We start from the raw sequence: 13,770 nt of genomic DNA, 5'->3' as shown, positions 1-13,770 counted from the left end.
GATTCCTGTTTGCCCATTAGTTATAGTGCACACAAAGGGGGTCATTAGGATGGCGGGCGGACTTTGCCCACCCGCCATCCTCCAGGGGGTTGGGACCGCCCGCCATAAGGGCGGGGGTCCCGTGTTGGGGATTAGGATGCGCCAGCCACAATGATAAAAATGCATGTATGCTTTTGCATACACAAAGCGGCAGGCACCGCGCGGTGCCTGCCGCTTTGTTTATGCAAATGCTGGGGGGTACCACAGGTACCCCCCCCCCCCGTGTGCAACCCTCACCTCGACATCCATCCTAATATGGCTGGGGGGAATTAGGGTGCAGATGGCGGGCAGATTTCCTTCGCCAGGCTGGTGATGGCTACCGCCAGCCTGGCAGGGGCAATCCGCCCGCCATCCTAATGGGCCCCCAAGTGTTCGGCGTATTGAACATCTTCAACATATATGCATTGAAATATAAATTATATCCATATGTGTGTCACACTATAGAAGGAGAGACTAACATGTCAAAAATGCATTCTTAACGATCAGTAATCACAGATTTAAAATCCTGATATAGCAAAACTTTCATAATAAATTACCCTAATAGTCATAACATATGGGTATATCCCTTAGTCTTAGATAAGTTGTAATACCAAGGAGTTACATAATGATCCTCCCCACTGCACTTACCTTAAAAAGATGCTCATAAAAAAACACGGTGCACAATTTGATCATAACATTCCACTACTGCATTCAACAGATTAGAAACAAAACACATTCATTATAGATCTGTTACACAGTTACATCTTCTTTTGTGATCGTAAAGTCCAAATACGCTTACCTTTTTTTAATGCATCACACGCACTCTTCCAGTTATTCATAATAGTTTTTAATACTACAGTTGTCATTGGGTAAAACATCCATATCTGAACCCAAAAACCCTTTTTCATACCAAACCAAAATCCACGTTGCTCATCCAAATCCTAATCGACCCATGCTAACAAAGAATAAGCACTTCTCTTATGTAGTAATAGATTTATATATCCTTGGTCCTTCATTAACATATCCCATCTACTAGGATTCAAGGACAAATCAACTCACTACATCAAGTAGTGCACATGTCTATGGAATCTTAAATAACTATCTAGCAATCATTTGTTGGAGAATAACATATATAAGGCAATATATGTCACAGTATAAATGCCAGCCCTCACAATTTGAAAACAAATCCCACTTTACAATAATTAAAGATCTCCCATGCACGTACCAATAAATCTATCTATGACACGGTAACATAGCTTCCCAAAGGGATACCTGTGCTGTTTCAGACCTCTTAAATATGGTCAAGATAAGCCTGGCGCCTGTTGTCACTTCCTTCAAATCTGGTGCCGCAGAGAATTGAAATGACTCACTGCCCAGTGTGTTGCAAAACCCATACCTCTGTGTTTCTTCAAAATATTGTCTATCCTTCCATTCTCAGCACACAATTTTGTATGCATCAGTATTTTTTTATAGGTCATCATGTTCACTAAATCTCGTAAATATCTTACGTTCTTCCTCCTTATAATCTTCTAAATTCGTACAGTACTTTTTTTTAGTTATAAGGGTGTCCCAAGCTAAAATGTAGGGGTGGGTGGAATTTACGAAATTCACTTTCGCAAACTATTGCAAAAATGCTAAAAATCTCTGCAAACACGCGAAAATATCACGAAGACGACGACGTTTTTTTCCCGCCTGTTCGCTGTATTTTCTGCGTGATCACGGCTCGTCATTTTACCCATGTGGTTGCTCATGGACGGCCACCTTGTTTTCACTTGTCCCGCCCGTCCGCGATGCTTACTTCCTGTTCATGGTCGTGCAGTGCATGCTCGCATACGTACGCGGTATGTATTTCCTGTTCTGAGACCCTTTTACTTGTTCGCGCCGCTTTTTGCGTGCTCGGTGAGAAAATATCACGCGAACTTGCACACGTGGTCGCAATGGGCGCGGCCATCTTGTTTTTACTCTAATGCATGGTTCTGGGCCCCTGATTTTCAATCCTCCCTGTATCTTTACAATCCTTTGTTTCAAGCCACTTTTTAAAAATCTTTTTTGTTTATTATCTCTCTAACTATTTTCCTGCTTCTATATGTTTTGTTTTTGTCTACTTTTTTGTGTGTTTTAGCTACTTTTTCAATCTTTTTCTATTGCCTGCTATTTCCTTTACTTACTTTTTAAATTGTATTACCTTTTCTTTCCCGCCCCGTCTCTCTCTCCCCAGAACAATGCTGAAGGATAGGGCTTGTCGCACCCAGAGCCGCGACGGCGCCCACACGGGGTGCAGGCACGGGCCTTATTTGGGGAGGTGGAGTTGGCTACACTTATCTTCTTTGTGCAGCCACCTCCCCTCAACCCTGGCAGCAGGTGGCAGGCCTGGGTCCGGGTACAGGCTCCGGGAGCATCGACAGCACTGGTGGAAGGTGCGCCGGGCAGTGTTCCGCTGCTCTGGGGTCCAGCGCACCCATGCACAGTTGACGCACCGGTGGTAAGACATCCTGGACCGTGAGCAGGACCTGCTGGACCTGCTAGGAGTGGAGGTCCCGGGTCTTGGTGAGTAACTATTTAATTATTACTACTTTGTGTCTGTTCTTCTGCTGTGTGTTATATATTGCGAATATCTTTTTTTCTTCCAACCAGCTTGAATGTTGCTGCTTACATTCCAGGTTAATTAGGTTTAAAAGTCTTCTGTGATTGATATGACACAGGTGCTCCTCTGCGCTACTACTAATCTTAATTGTTTGCAACTTTGCATTTGCGCTTGCTTAGCATGATTATGTAAGAGTTTATTTTAGGGAAATTAAGTTACATAATGCTATAGTGACTCTAGTCCTTACTTTGTCCTGTCACTAAGAGATAGGGGCGGATTGATACTTAGGTTTAGTTTCTTTGTATGAGTTTGTAATTTTTTATGGTATGCGTGATGCCCCCTCAGTTACGTTGTGTGCTGCTAGTACCCCAGTCTTTATTAAAACCTTTTCTAGTTCGTTCAATGAGTGGTGGAAATAGGCTTAGCACTAGCAGAACATCAGCATCAATCAACCCAAAATTTGGTGTATACAAAAAATGTAGTCGTGTGTCCTCCATTTCCACTTCTTTTAGTCCTCAACAATGCATATCATTGTTGAGGACTAAAAGAAGTGGAAATGCATACTTAATGTACAATTGGCACGCCTCGAATAGGTGGGCTAGGTCGGGTGGTAAGTCGTACTTATGCTTAGTTAGTATTCTGGAATCAGAATGGAAGACTAGATTAGTGTTGATAAATAGGAAGTAGTCAATACGCGCAATTGTTGTTTAGTATTTTTTGACCGTTCTTTAAAAATTATTTATTTGTTTGACACCATCCATCAATGTTTGTATCTTTCCTGTTCAGCACCCAGGGGCAGGCAAACAGGGAGTAGGACTCAGTCGGCGGGAGAATAAGACCACCAGGAGGACACCAACGAGGGCTCCTCTGCCGGCCCTAGTAAGTCTTCTTGTTTTTAATAATAATTCTTATTCCATAACTTTTATTGCACCATATTTTTGCCGAACTATTGTTACAGTTTCCTAATGCTATTTTTTCCAACAATTATCCTTCGATCTGTACTGTTTCAAAAATCTTGTTGTCCCTGCCTCTGCTATGATGACTCTCTGTACTACTACTACTATAAGTCTGTCTGATTCACCAGTAGCTCTAGCCATTGAATCCAGTCCTTTGGGTCATCCTCTTGTACTACTTCCAGTCTTATTAATCTTGAGTCTTTGTTAATCTTGAGGCCTTGACAATTCACACCAACAAATGCCCAAGCAGATTTATTACTATTTTGATATGATAGGACATACTACTACTGTTGTAGGGATTTTGCACATACAGACCTTTGCACAAGAAAATAGGATGTTGGTGATGGTAGGTTGGACCTTCCTCACATACCTCAATCAGAAGTTCAGAATCAGAACCCACCACAATCCCCTGCCGGACTAGTTATAGTAGTGTCTTGTCATAACTATTAGCTCTCCGAACCCTCCCCCCAAGATACCCAACAAGTAGACAACCCAGAACATAACACACCCAACCTCTCAGTCGTGGAAGCAATGCACATGCTTCCTTTAATTTGCTCACTTGTGTAAGTCCACACTAAATAACACCAAGTCTATGTAACTTCAAAATGTTTATTGGCAAGCTCTGTACGTTGTTCTATTATAATGAATCAGCAACAGGAAAATCAATAACGTTAAAACAATAAACACTTACTTACAGTTGTTAATTAAATCATGATAACTGAACAGTGGTGGAAGCACCACCATCCCCTAGGTAGGAATTTAGTTTATATAAATTTATAAATGAAGATCTCTGAGTGAAGGGACCCCTCATCTTAGAAGAACCTAGTACTGGTAGTTGTTGCATCATCATAAGCTCTGCAAAGCTCTGGTTCGTAGAAGGGAATCTTCCATCTGTAATGCGAAAAATGAAATGGTGCGCGTTAGTATATTGCAAGCACTTCTCAGCCGTGCCAAAAAGTGTAGCATTTATGGACAAGCAATATGGACTAACAGTACACCAGAACTTCCTAAAAAAGTGGCTTGTTAATGTTTTGGTTGACCACTTGTAAGCAGTGCTTAGGCAGTAGCAGTGTCAGGTCATGTGGGCTCAAAGGTGTCTTATACAACAAGCTGCAAGGTAAGGTCACATGTGCAAAAATAAAAGACACAAAGGTAAAATGGTTGCATGGCTCGGGCTAACTAAGCAAAGGCTAGAATGACCCTAGGGACTATATATAACTACTAGTGTCTACTTGAATACTACCTGATTTGTACTAGTGATGTATGTTATTTACTATTAACTCATTTTTCAATCTTGCTACTGACCAATAGGGGGAGGTGTATATGACACCTAAAAAATGTATAATGTTTTCTAGGCGCACTACCGACCACGACCACCATTGCCAGGGCCAACCAAGGTGACACGGAGTGAGAGGATGCGGCAGTTGCCGAGGATACCGATGGAGCGGTAGGGGGAGTGCCAGCACCAGTGGCGGGCGGTGGAAAGTTAGATTCATAATCCTTAAGTATTGTTGACATTACACTGCCTGCAAGGGTGTACTGTATGTACACTGTACTGTTGAGACTAAGGGCCCGATTAGGATGGCGGGCGGATTGCCCCCACCGGGCCGGCGGTAGTCACCACCGACCCCGCAGGGGCAAACCTCCCGCCATCCCTGTAGAAAAGACCCCCGCCATATTACAGCTGGGGGGACCGTGGCGGATAGAAACCGTCTGCCGATTTTCCACACAGTCGACATGTCGACCGGGCGGAAAAGGTTTCAATATGGTGGCGGTGTCTGAACACACCGCCAGCCATGTAATCTGCATTTTGGAATGCCTTTCCATGGCGGCATTGCCACCTGGAAAGGCATGCGGAGTATGCTTGGGGTGCCCGTTGTGGGCCCCCATGGAGGGTACCTATGCTATGGTACCCCTGCCTTTCAAAGCACAATGTGGCAGGCTCCGCGCGGGGCCTGTCACGTTGTGCTTGGAAAAGCACAACATGTATTTTTAGCATTACGGCGGGCGGTGCTTTTAGCACCGCCCACCACAATGTTAAAAATACGGGATGCACCCGCCACTGTGGCGGGCACATCCTAATTGTCCCCACGGGACCCCTGCCCTTATGGCGGGTGGTCCCTTTTTAGCGTGAGGATGGCGGGCGACCTTTGTCGGCCCGCCATCCGATGTCCTAAGTAAGTAAGTAGGTAAGTACATGTCCTAAGTAAGTAAGTTGTTGTGAACGTTTGAAGACTGAAGACACCCTTTATTTGGAACAGGGGCGGGAGTATTGAGTAGCCAATGGCCTCATCTATCTGTGATTTTTCATCTCCGCTTTTAAAATTTTATGGAGAAGACTAAAAGTCAGATCAGATCACCTGGTGTTCAACTAAAAGTGAAAGACAGGTGGAAGGAAGAAGGACGGGCGAGATTTAATAAATGTTATGTACTGTGCTTTATAGTGCTACCATGCCACTATGTGTATAAATAACTTGTCTTACTGTTTTTCTAAGAGTATATTTTACAATTGTCTTGTTTTTTCTTTTTGATATACAGCTACTCCTTCCAATGTTGATCGGAGGGAGTTGGCCGCCAAGGCACGGCGCCGGAAACGGAGGCAATCCAGCGGGAATATCGGCGGCTGGTGGTCTTGGCAGAGGAGGAGGAGGAGACTGCTGTAACACTTGAAGCCTCCTCCAGTGCCCCGGGCCCCAGCCACTGCCCTCCAGCAGTACGGCGCCACCGTCTGGCAGCCGCCCGCCACCGCCATACCATCTCTGGTGCCCCCCCCACTGTTGCTCCAGCTGCTGCACTCTCAAGCGCTGTGTCGCCCGTTTAGAGAACCAAATGTGTGTCATCCTCCAATCCCGCCACTCCTCATAGAGTCCCTGTCTTCTGCCCCTTTTTTAATTCTTGTTTGGGTGGGTGGGAATTGGGCGTTGGGGATTTTTGAACATTTGGACATCAGTTTCTTACGGACATTGGTTGGGGTTGGTGAGGGGGTGGGTCAGCTTTTGTGGGTTTTACATAGTTTATTTTTGTTAGGGTAAATTAAATCTATATTTATACTATACATGCAATGTTGTTAATATTTTGTAGGTGGGGTTACTGTTTTACATCACACTGTTTCCTTGCTGGTGCAGGTCTGCCCATAGCCAGTGTAATTGGCTGACTGTGTAAGACACAGATAGATGCGACACCCCTCACTGATTGAGTTGTCCTACCAGTACTTTATCTCTCTCTTCTAGTCTATACATTCTTTATCTGGACTCAAAGGGGTGTGTGAATTCATTGAAAACATGTCATTATTAATTATGCCTCCCCCAATGTTCTCTTACCTTTGTTTGATGTTTAACTTAGGCACAGCGATGGCTGCATGGTGAAGATGGTTTCCTTTTTCTAACATGACATGATTGGGGTGGTGGTGGTAGTATAGTAGTAGTAGTAGACACTGGCAGGGCAGCAGCATTTTCAAAAAAAGAAAATGAGACAGTCAGTCGCCTTTGAGAGACTGTTCGAGGAGTAGTAGAATGAAGTACATTACAGAACTTACCGAGCAACAATAATATGCTAAAATATTTTACAACAAAACATAATGGTGGTGGGGATAGCCTACTAGACAGAGTTACAAACTCTAGTTTTTCTCGAGTCACTTGACTCGGCCTACAGCGTAACAGTTAGTGCTGTGTATGAGGAATGACAACAAATCCAATCAATGTCGGCAATTAATGCTGAGGTATATGTTCCTTTGTTAAATAAAAATCACCTCTGAAATATACTACTCATGGGTGGGTAAGCAGAAGAAGATCATCGCTCTGCCTTGAAATTGAAGTACTGTTGCTTTTGCCACATCCGCCCCAGCAAGCGTGTGATTAATTATTGGTATACATTTAATTCAGTCACACCTCAATAAGTCACACAGCCCGGGGGAAGAGGGTTAGGGTTTGTTGAATGGATGGGAAGGGGTTTTGGGGAAAGGTTTGACAGTGAAAAACAGTACGCATGGACAAACAAACGATAATCTACCATATCCATATCAATATGTTATGGGAGAAAAAAGAAATGCATGCATGATGATGATTGATAAGGAGACCCGGATTACATACACTTCTTGTTCTGTTGTTCTGGGCTTAATACTTTTACAGATAGCAAATAGAATTTTCAAATATTGGTAGGGATGAATCATAAACAGAGAGCAAACCTAATGATAATAACAACAACAAGAAGAACACACTGTTGTAAAGATTGTAGACAAAAAAATGAATCAAATTATCTAAAAGAAGTTGAAAGTTGATACTGTTACTGTGTTATCCGGGTCAAAAATGTGGACTGGATTTGCCTCTCGGCATTCCTCTTGGTCCTCTCGTCCATCAATCTTGGGTGTCGCCACTCGCCACTGCCCGCCTAGAATTTTTTTTAGATTTATTGGTAAGGTAAGTGTGCATTGTAATGTTTTCCCAAGAATAGGGCAAGGCCCAGCCTGTAACTTTAGATGGAAACACAAAGGGGATATTGAGAAACAAAGTTGAAACAAATGCAGAAGTTATGGTGTAGTGCAACACAAGAACACTTTCCGAGACGGCATGTATGCATCATTTCTATTCTAGTCTGTTTCCAGTATTGACCTTCAACAACTACAGGACAGAGCAGGCCCATAGTGACAGGCCTGACGGCAGGTTGCTTAGCACATCCTCCGTTTAGAGTATTATTTTTTAAAGAGTTGGACAAAGGCAAAGCACATATCCATTACAAACATAGCCTTTTACAATTTAAGTTAGATAATTAAAAGCACCGCAGTCAATCCACCGCTACACTCGACTCCACTTCTACACAGACATTTGGGTCTGCTGTGGTTGTTGTTGACGTGTTTACCTTTAGGCTTTTATGCCATGCATGAAACGTCCTCCTGGCTTGTTATTATTCCATCAATCATCTCCGATACTTGTACTGACTGACTGTGAAGGTTGGCCTGCAGTAGAAGTAACATTTTGTTATTACTCAACAAGAGTAGAACTATTATTGACTTGAGTCACTCTTTAGTGTGTACAGTAAAACTACTAGCACACTTTGACTTCACTTCGTGCACAACAAACAAACAACAAAAACACAAACACCAATCGCTCAGAGTCAGGTGTCCAATGCATGCCATTCATTTTTTCATTACCTGTTCCTTCTCATCTTAGGTTAACGGGCCATCTTTTTCGCCATCATCATCATGGACGTTACTGTTGTCATACTCAGTGCGCAGATTGAGTCCCCTTCCTGTATTCAATCAAAAGCAATGTATCAAGCTGCAGTAGAAGTACAAATTTCTTATTTGCAAGAGGGGAAAATTCACCTTGATTTATGTTTAGTGTGTACTGTAGAAAGATGATTAGTGCACAATGACATAACTTCATGCACAACAGACAACAACAAAATCATTCAGTCTGCGACTCTGCGTCCAATGCATGGCATCAATCATTACCTGTTCCATCTCATTTTCAGTTACTGGGCAGTATCTCTCGGCTCTGAAAGGAGGATAGCTACAGTAGTCATCATGTTCCATTTCTTTTGTCGGAACTAGGAAAGTTTTTAATTTTTCTTCTATTTTCCATCATCCAATCATCATGAGGGCAATGGATTTAGGCGGGAGATTCAGTATGATGGAGCGGAGGAGCTGGATTCGGAGGACTGTACTGTCAAATGCAGACACCTGAAAGTTGTATATTGAAATAAGAGTAGAAGACAGTGGTAATGGATTTGTTGTGATTCAAAGTTTCTAACCGGAACAACAGACACACAAATAAAGGAAAAAAGGGAGGAAGACAGTAAGTGCAAGCCTAATTGTCAGGGAAGTATAGCTCGTCCTCAAACTCTGGGGGTTCAGCCAGTAGTAGGTAATCATGATGTGACACACTACTTCCGTCACCTGAGCCGCTGTCCTCATCTTCCTCGCTTGCTTCATGTATTGTGTAATTCGGTGGTATGAAATGCTGATTCATTTTGATCATTGTTAACCTCTCCACGTTTTTGGGCGAGAGACTGGTCCTTCTCACTGTTACAATGGAACTAGCAGCACTGAAAACACGTTCGGAAGAGACACTTGCGACAGGGCAAGCCAGATAGCTTATCGCCAGCCTGCTGAGCAGTGGCCATACAGCCCTTTTCCTATACCAATACTACAGTGGGTTTTGATCAATGTACACCTCTGTTGGGTCGTCCAGATAGGCCTGGACCATCCGCTCAATGTTCAGGGGTACTGCTGCTAACCTTTCGGACTCTTTTCTCTGTGCATCAGCACTGCGCTTATTAATGCCTAACTGTAAATACCAATCGTCTAACGATTCTACTGGGCCTAATGATCCAGTTATTGTTGCTGTTGTCGATAGTGATGGTGAGTGTTGCGATCCAAACGCACTGCCCTCAGCCTCCGAAGGTGCACTTGATGCTGCATGCCCTTCTGCAGTTCTTCTTGTGGGCTTTTAATTAACAGCCGTTCATTTTCCAACTTACTCGCTGCCCCAGCTATCCAAGTTTTGTAGCGGGCAACATCAATCTCTGAAAAAGGAAAGAATGTCTTACGTCCCTCCCAATTTTGCCCGTGGATCCAGAATTGTGGCAGAAATGTAATGTTCTTATGACAAAATTTTATTTTCAATCCTTGTATTTTCAGCTAAGCAACGGGCTAAACTCTCCACCAAGTCATAGGCTTCCTTTTTGTCCTCTACACCTTTGTATGATTCAGACACCTTCTTCAGCTGATGCTCTAGCATTTGCAATAATAGGATAGCTTGGCCCTTTTTACAGTCCTCCTTGCTGACTTCACGTGTGAAGACCTCAAAAGGACTAAGCATCTCAGTCAGGCATTTAACTAGGCCCCATTGCTCCATCTGAAGGGTCATGCCTTTCACAGTGGCATCCCCTCTTTGCATGACATATTCATTGAGTGGCTTGTACTGCTCAAACAGACGATCAAGCATGTAATACGTCGAGTTCCAACATGTTGCCACTTCCTGGATGAGTGCTTTGACTGGCATCCTATATTCATGTTGAATGATCCTCAGCTGTTTCCGAGCTTTAAAAGAATGCCTGAAATGAGTGCATATTCTTCGGCAGATGGTCAGTAAGTTGCTGACTATGGGTTCTTTTTCAGAAAGTCTTGAACTATAATGTTTATGCAGTGCGCCAAACAAGGAACCCTGAAATAGGAACCAAGATCCATGGCCTTAAGTACATTACTGCCATTATCTGTGGCAACAAATCCAATACTAAGCCCTCTTGGACGCAGCCATTCAAAAACCTTGCTGCAAAACTCTTGCAAAATGTTTACAGAGATTTCTCCATGGCGAACATGGCTACAGTTGCATGTTTCCGAGTAGCTTTAAAAATCTCAGCTGTGTCAACAGCACCTCGTTCAGATAGCTTATGTCTAACCCTCACAAAAGAGACCCAGTGTGCAGTGATGCACATGCAATCTGTGGCTTAGCAACTGGTCCACATGTCTGTTGTCAGGTGGATGTTGTGAACAGCGCTCATAATGTAGTGCCGTAACAGCAATTCTTGCGAAATAGGAACCGCTGGGAACCTTCCATTTAGAGCAGATGGCTGACACAAATTCAAGGAAACCCACCCCTTCCACAAATGAAAAAGGGAGAAGGTCCAGTGCTAACATTTTAGCGAGCTTTGCATTGTACAACCATGCCGTTGGGTGGTTGCGTTGGAACTGCCCCTCCAACCTAAGCATGCTCTCAATGGTAGGCTCGATGACTTTTCTTTGTGGTGCTGTTTTTTTCATTAACCCACTTAGGCTCCACGACGCAGTTTGTCTCATTGCGGTACTCGAGTGTCTCAGCCTGACTCTGAGTATGGCTCTTACTGCGGTGTCACTCAGATGTTACTGAGGAGGATGTGGGCGGTACCACTATACTACTAAGGAACAGGACTAGAAATAACTCCCTCTCCTTCACCTTCCACCACAATAATATTGTCTCCTGATTCTTTCTGACCAACTTCAATGGGTTGAATTTTTCTACTTTGTTTTAACTGAAGTAGGTGATTCTCCCACACAATAGTGTGGTGTATTATGAGATGACTTGCTTCGCCTCCGGTACCATAGTTTGTACCAAGCTTTCCGCGCCGAACAGCAGTGCGACAAATTGAGCATATAGCAATGTTCTCCTCCCTGGTGCTAACAGAAAAGAAGTCCCAAACTGGGGAGGAAAACTTTCTGGCACTGTGGATGTGCCACTTTCAATACCAGATGAACTGGAGGGTGTGCTTGGAATGTGATGACTCTGTGCAGCTACACTGTGACTTTTACTACTACTACCTACTGAGATGGTTGAGCTGGATGTAGGTCCTTGCCGGGCCTGGGAAAATATGGCAGCTGGAGGTCGTGGTGGTGTAACCTGTGTTGGTGGTATCCATTATACATCCCGCTCAGTAGCAACCTTTCTGGATAGGGTGAGAATGTTGGTCTCCATCCCCTTTGGGGCAGGAGTGATGTGCGTGATGAGTGGCTCGTCTTCATCAACATCATCCCCCTCTTCTACATCTATCTCCATAACTGTAAGTTTTTCAGGAACCTTCCTTTTCAGAAGCATTGTCTTATGGCGTGCATCACTCTCAGACTGAGCTGGTGGCTGCCAAGTGGCATCACGGTCATCAGAAGCGGGGCTTGAAGAAGAAGATGATGGACTAAGCCTCCTTTTCCTTGCTGGTGGTCTGGAAGACAATAGATCTTCCACAACAATGGTTTGCTCCACTTTGTCTGCAGGAACCTCGATTTCCTGAAATGCCCCTACGTCAGGAGCAGCAACTATTATTGTGGGCTGTTCTTGCGGCTGCTGCTGTTGTTGTTTTGGCTGCTGCTGTTGTTGTTGCGGCTGCTACTGCTGTTGTTGTTGCGGCTGCTGCTGTTGTTGTTGAGGCTGCTGCTGTTGTTGTTGTGGCTGCACACTTATCTGCTGAGTTGCCTGCATTGATTGTGTACTACTTTGCGATGATGACATTTCAACATCACTGCTCGTTAGTAGACTGGCTACCTCTGCGACACTCAAGGGCTTGGGCCTAGGTTGGTGGGATTGAACCGCTGGTGCGGAGGTGCTGCTCCCATCGTGGTTTCCGGACAACGCTGCTGCAGGCGTACATTTTTTGCTCCCAAAAAAAAAACATGGTTAATGGCACTTCCTTTTTCTGTTCCTTCTTCTCACCAGCAACTTCTTGGTACTGGACCTGGTACCTTTCTTTGGGGCCATCTTCTTCAGATGTCAGGCAGGAAGCAGATGCACAACAAGTTGTGTTCACACGTGGACGTGATACGCAGCAGGACTTCTGTCTGTCTGGCAGTACAACGGGTGATGAAGATGACACCTCCTCCTCTGGCTTTTTGTGCACCTAAAAGCAAATAAGCCAGGAGAAGAACATCAGTGAAATGTTGCATTTGTTGTTGGGGTTCAGTTACTTACTACTGTACAAAAGATATAGTCTAGCCATTTCTCAGACTTCGTCAACAAGGGCTATGTTATACTACTGTGTATACACACACTACACTCTCAGGAAGGATAGGAAAGAGAATAAGAACCACCAAATTAAAAATGTAATGGAAGTGGGGTGGACCCTATTTGCCATTACATTATTAGAGCATCACATCATTCATGGAGCTGCTGCTGGCAAAGGGGGTGGATGGATGGAAGCAGTAAGCCAATATGAAAACCATGCAGGCCTATATGGCAAAAGCAGGACACTAATTACTCCCAACACAAAGAAAGGCCACCAGCCACATGGACACTCAAACAATCACAAGCAACAAGCAGGGGGCCTGGTACACACCAGGAGATGACAAAAGGCCCATAAAAGCCAGGCAAAGGATGAATGCTAAAGCACACTGATCTGCATTTTTAATGCAACAAAATGCAAATACGACAATTCACTGGCCCCAAAAAGGTCTGGAGGGTGCATTGCATACCAACACACACCAGACACACACAACAAAGGCATGTCTTTAAGACGCCCAACATCAGAACGCCCACCCCCCAAAAAAACTCTTCCTAACTCAATCCAATGCCATCCATGCCCTAAATGATGTCTAAATTTAACAGACCACATAGAAACACTTGATTAATAAAGCTGTGGCTACCTGCTCTGAGCCTACTGGATGGAAGCAGGCCTGTTGGCAGAGACAAGGCCAGACAAGCTTGCAGGCCTAGGCTTCAAAATGGCCACCAGCCACATGGCCAGGCCCAACAA

The sequence above is a fragment of the Lissotriton helveticus genome, chromosome 2_1, assembly GCF_964261635.1.
Source record: "Lissotriton helveticus chromosome 2_1, aLisHel1.1, whole genome shotgun sequence".
Classification (NCBI taxonomy): Eukaryota; Metazoa; Chordata; class Amphibia; order Caudata; family Salamandridae; genus Lissotriton; species Lissotriton helveticus.
The sequence above is the reverse complement of the archived record's forward strand: the minus strand, read 5'-3'. Positions refer to the sequence as shown.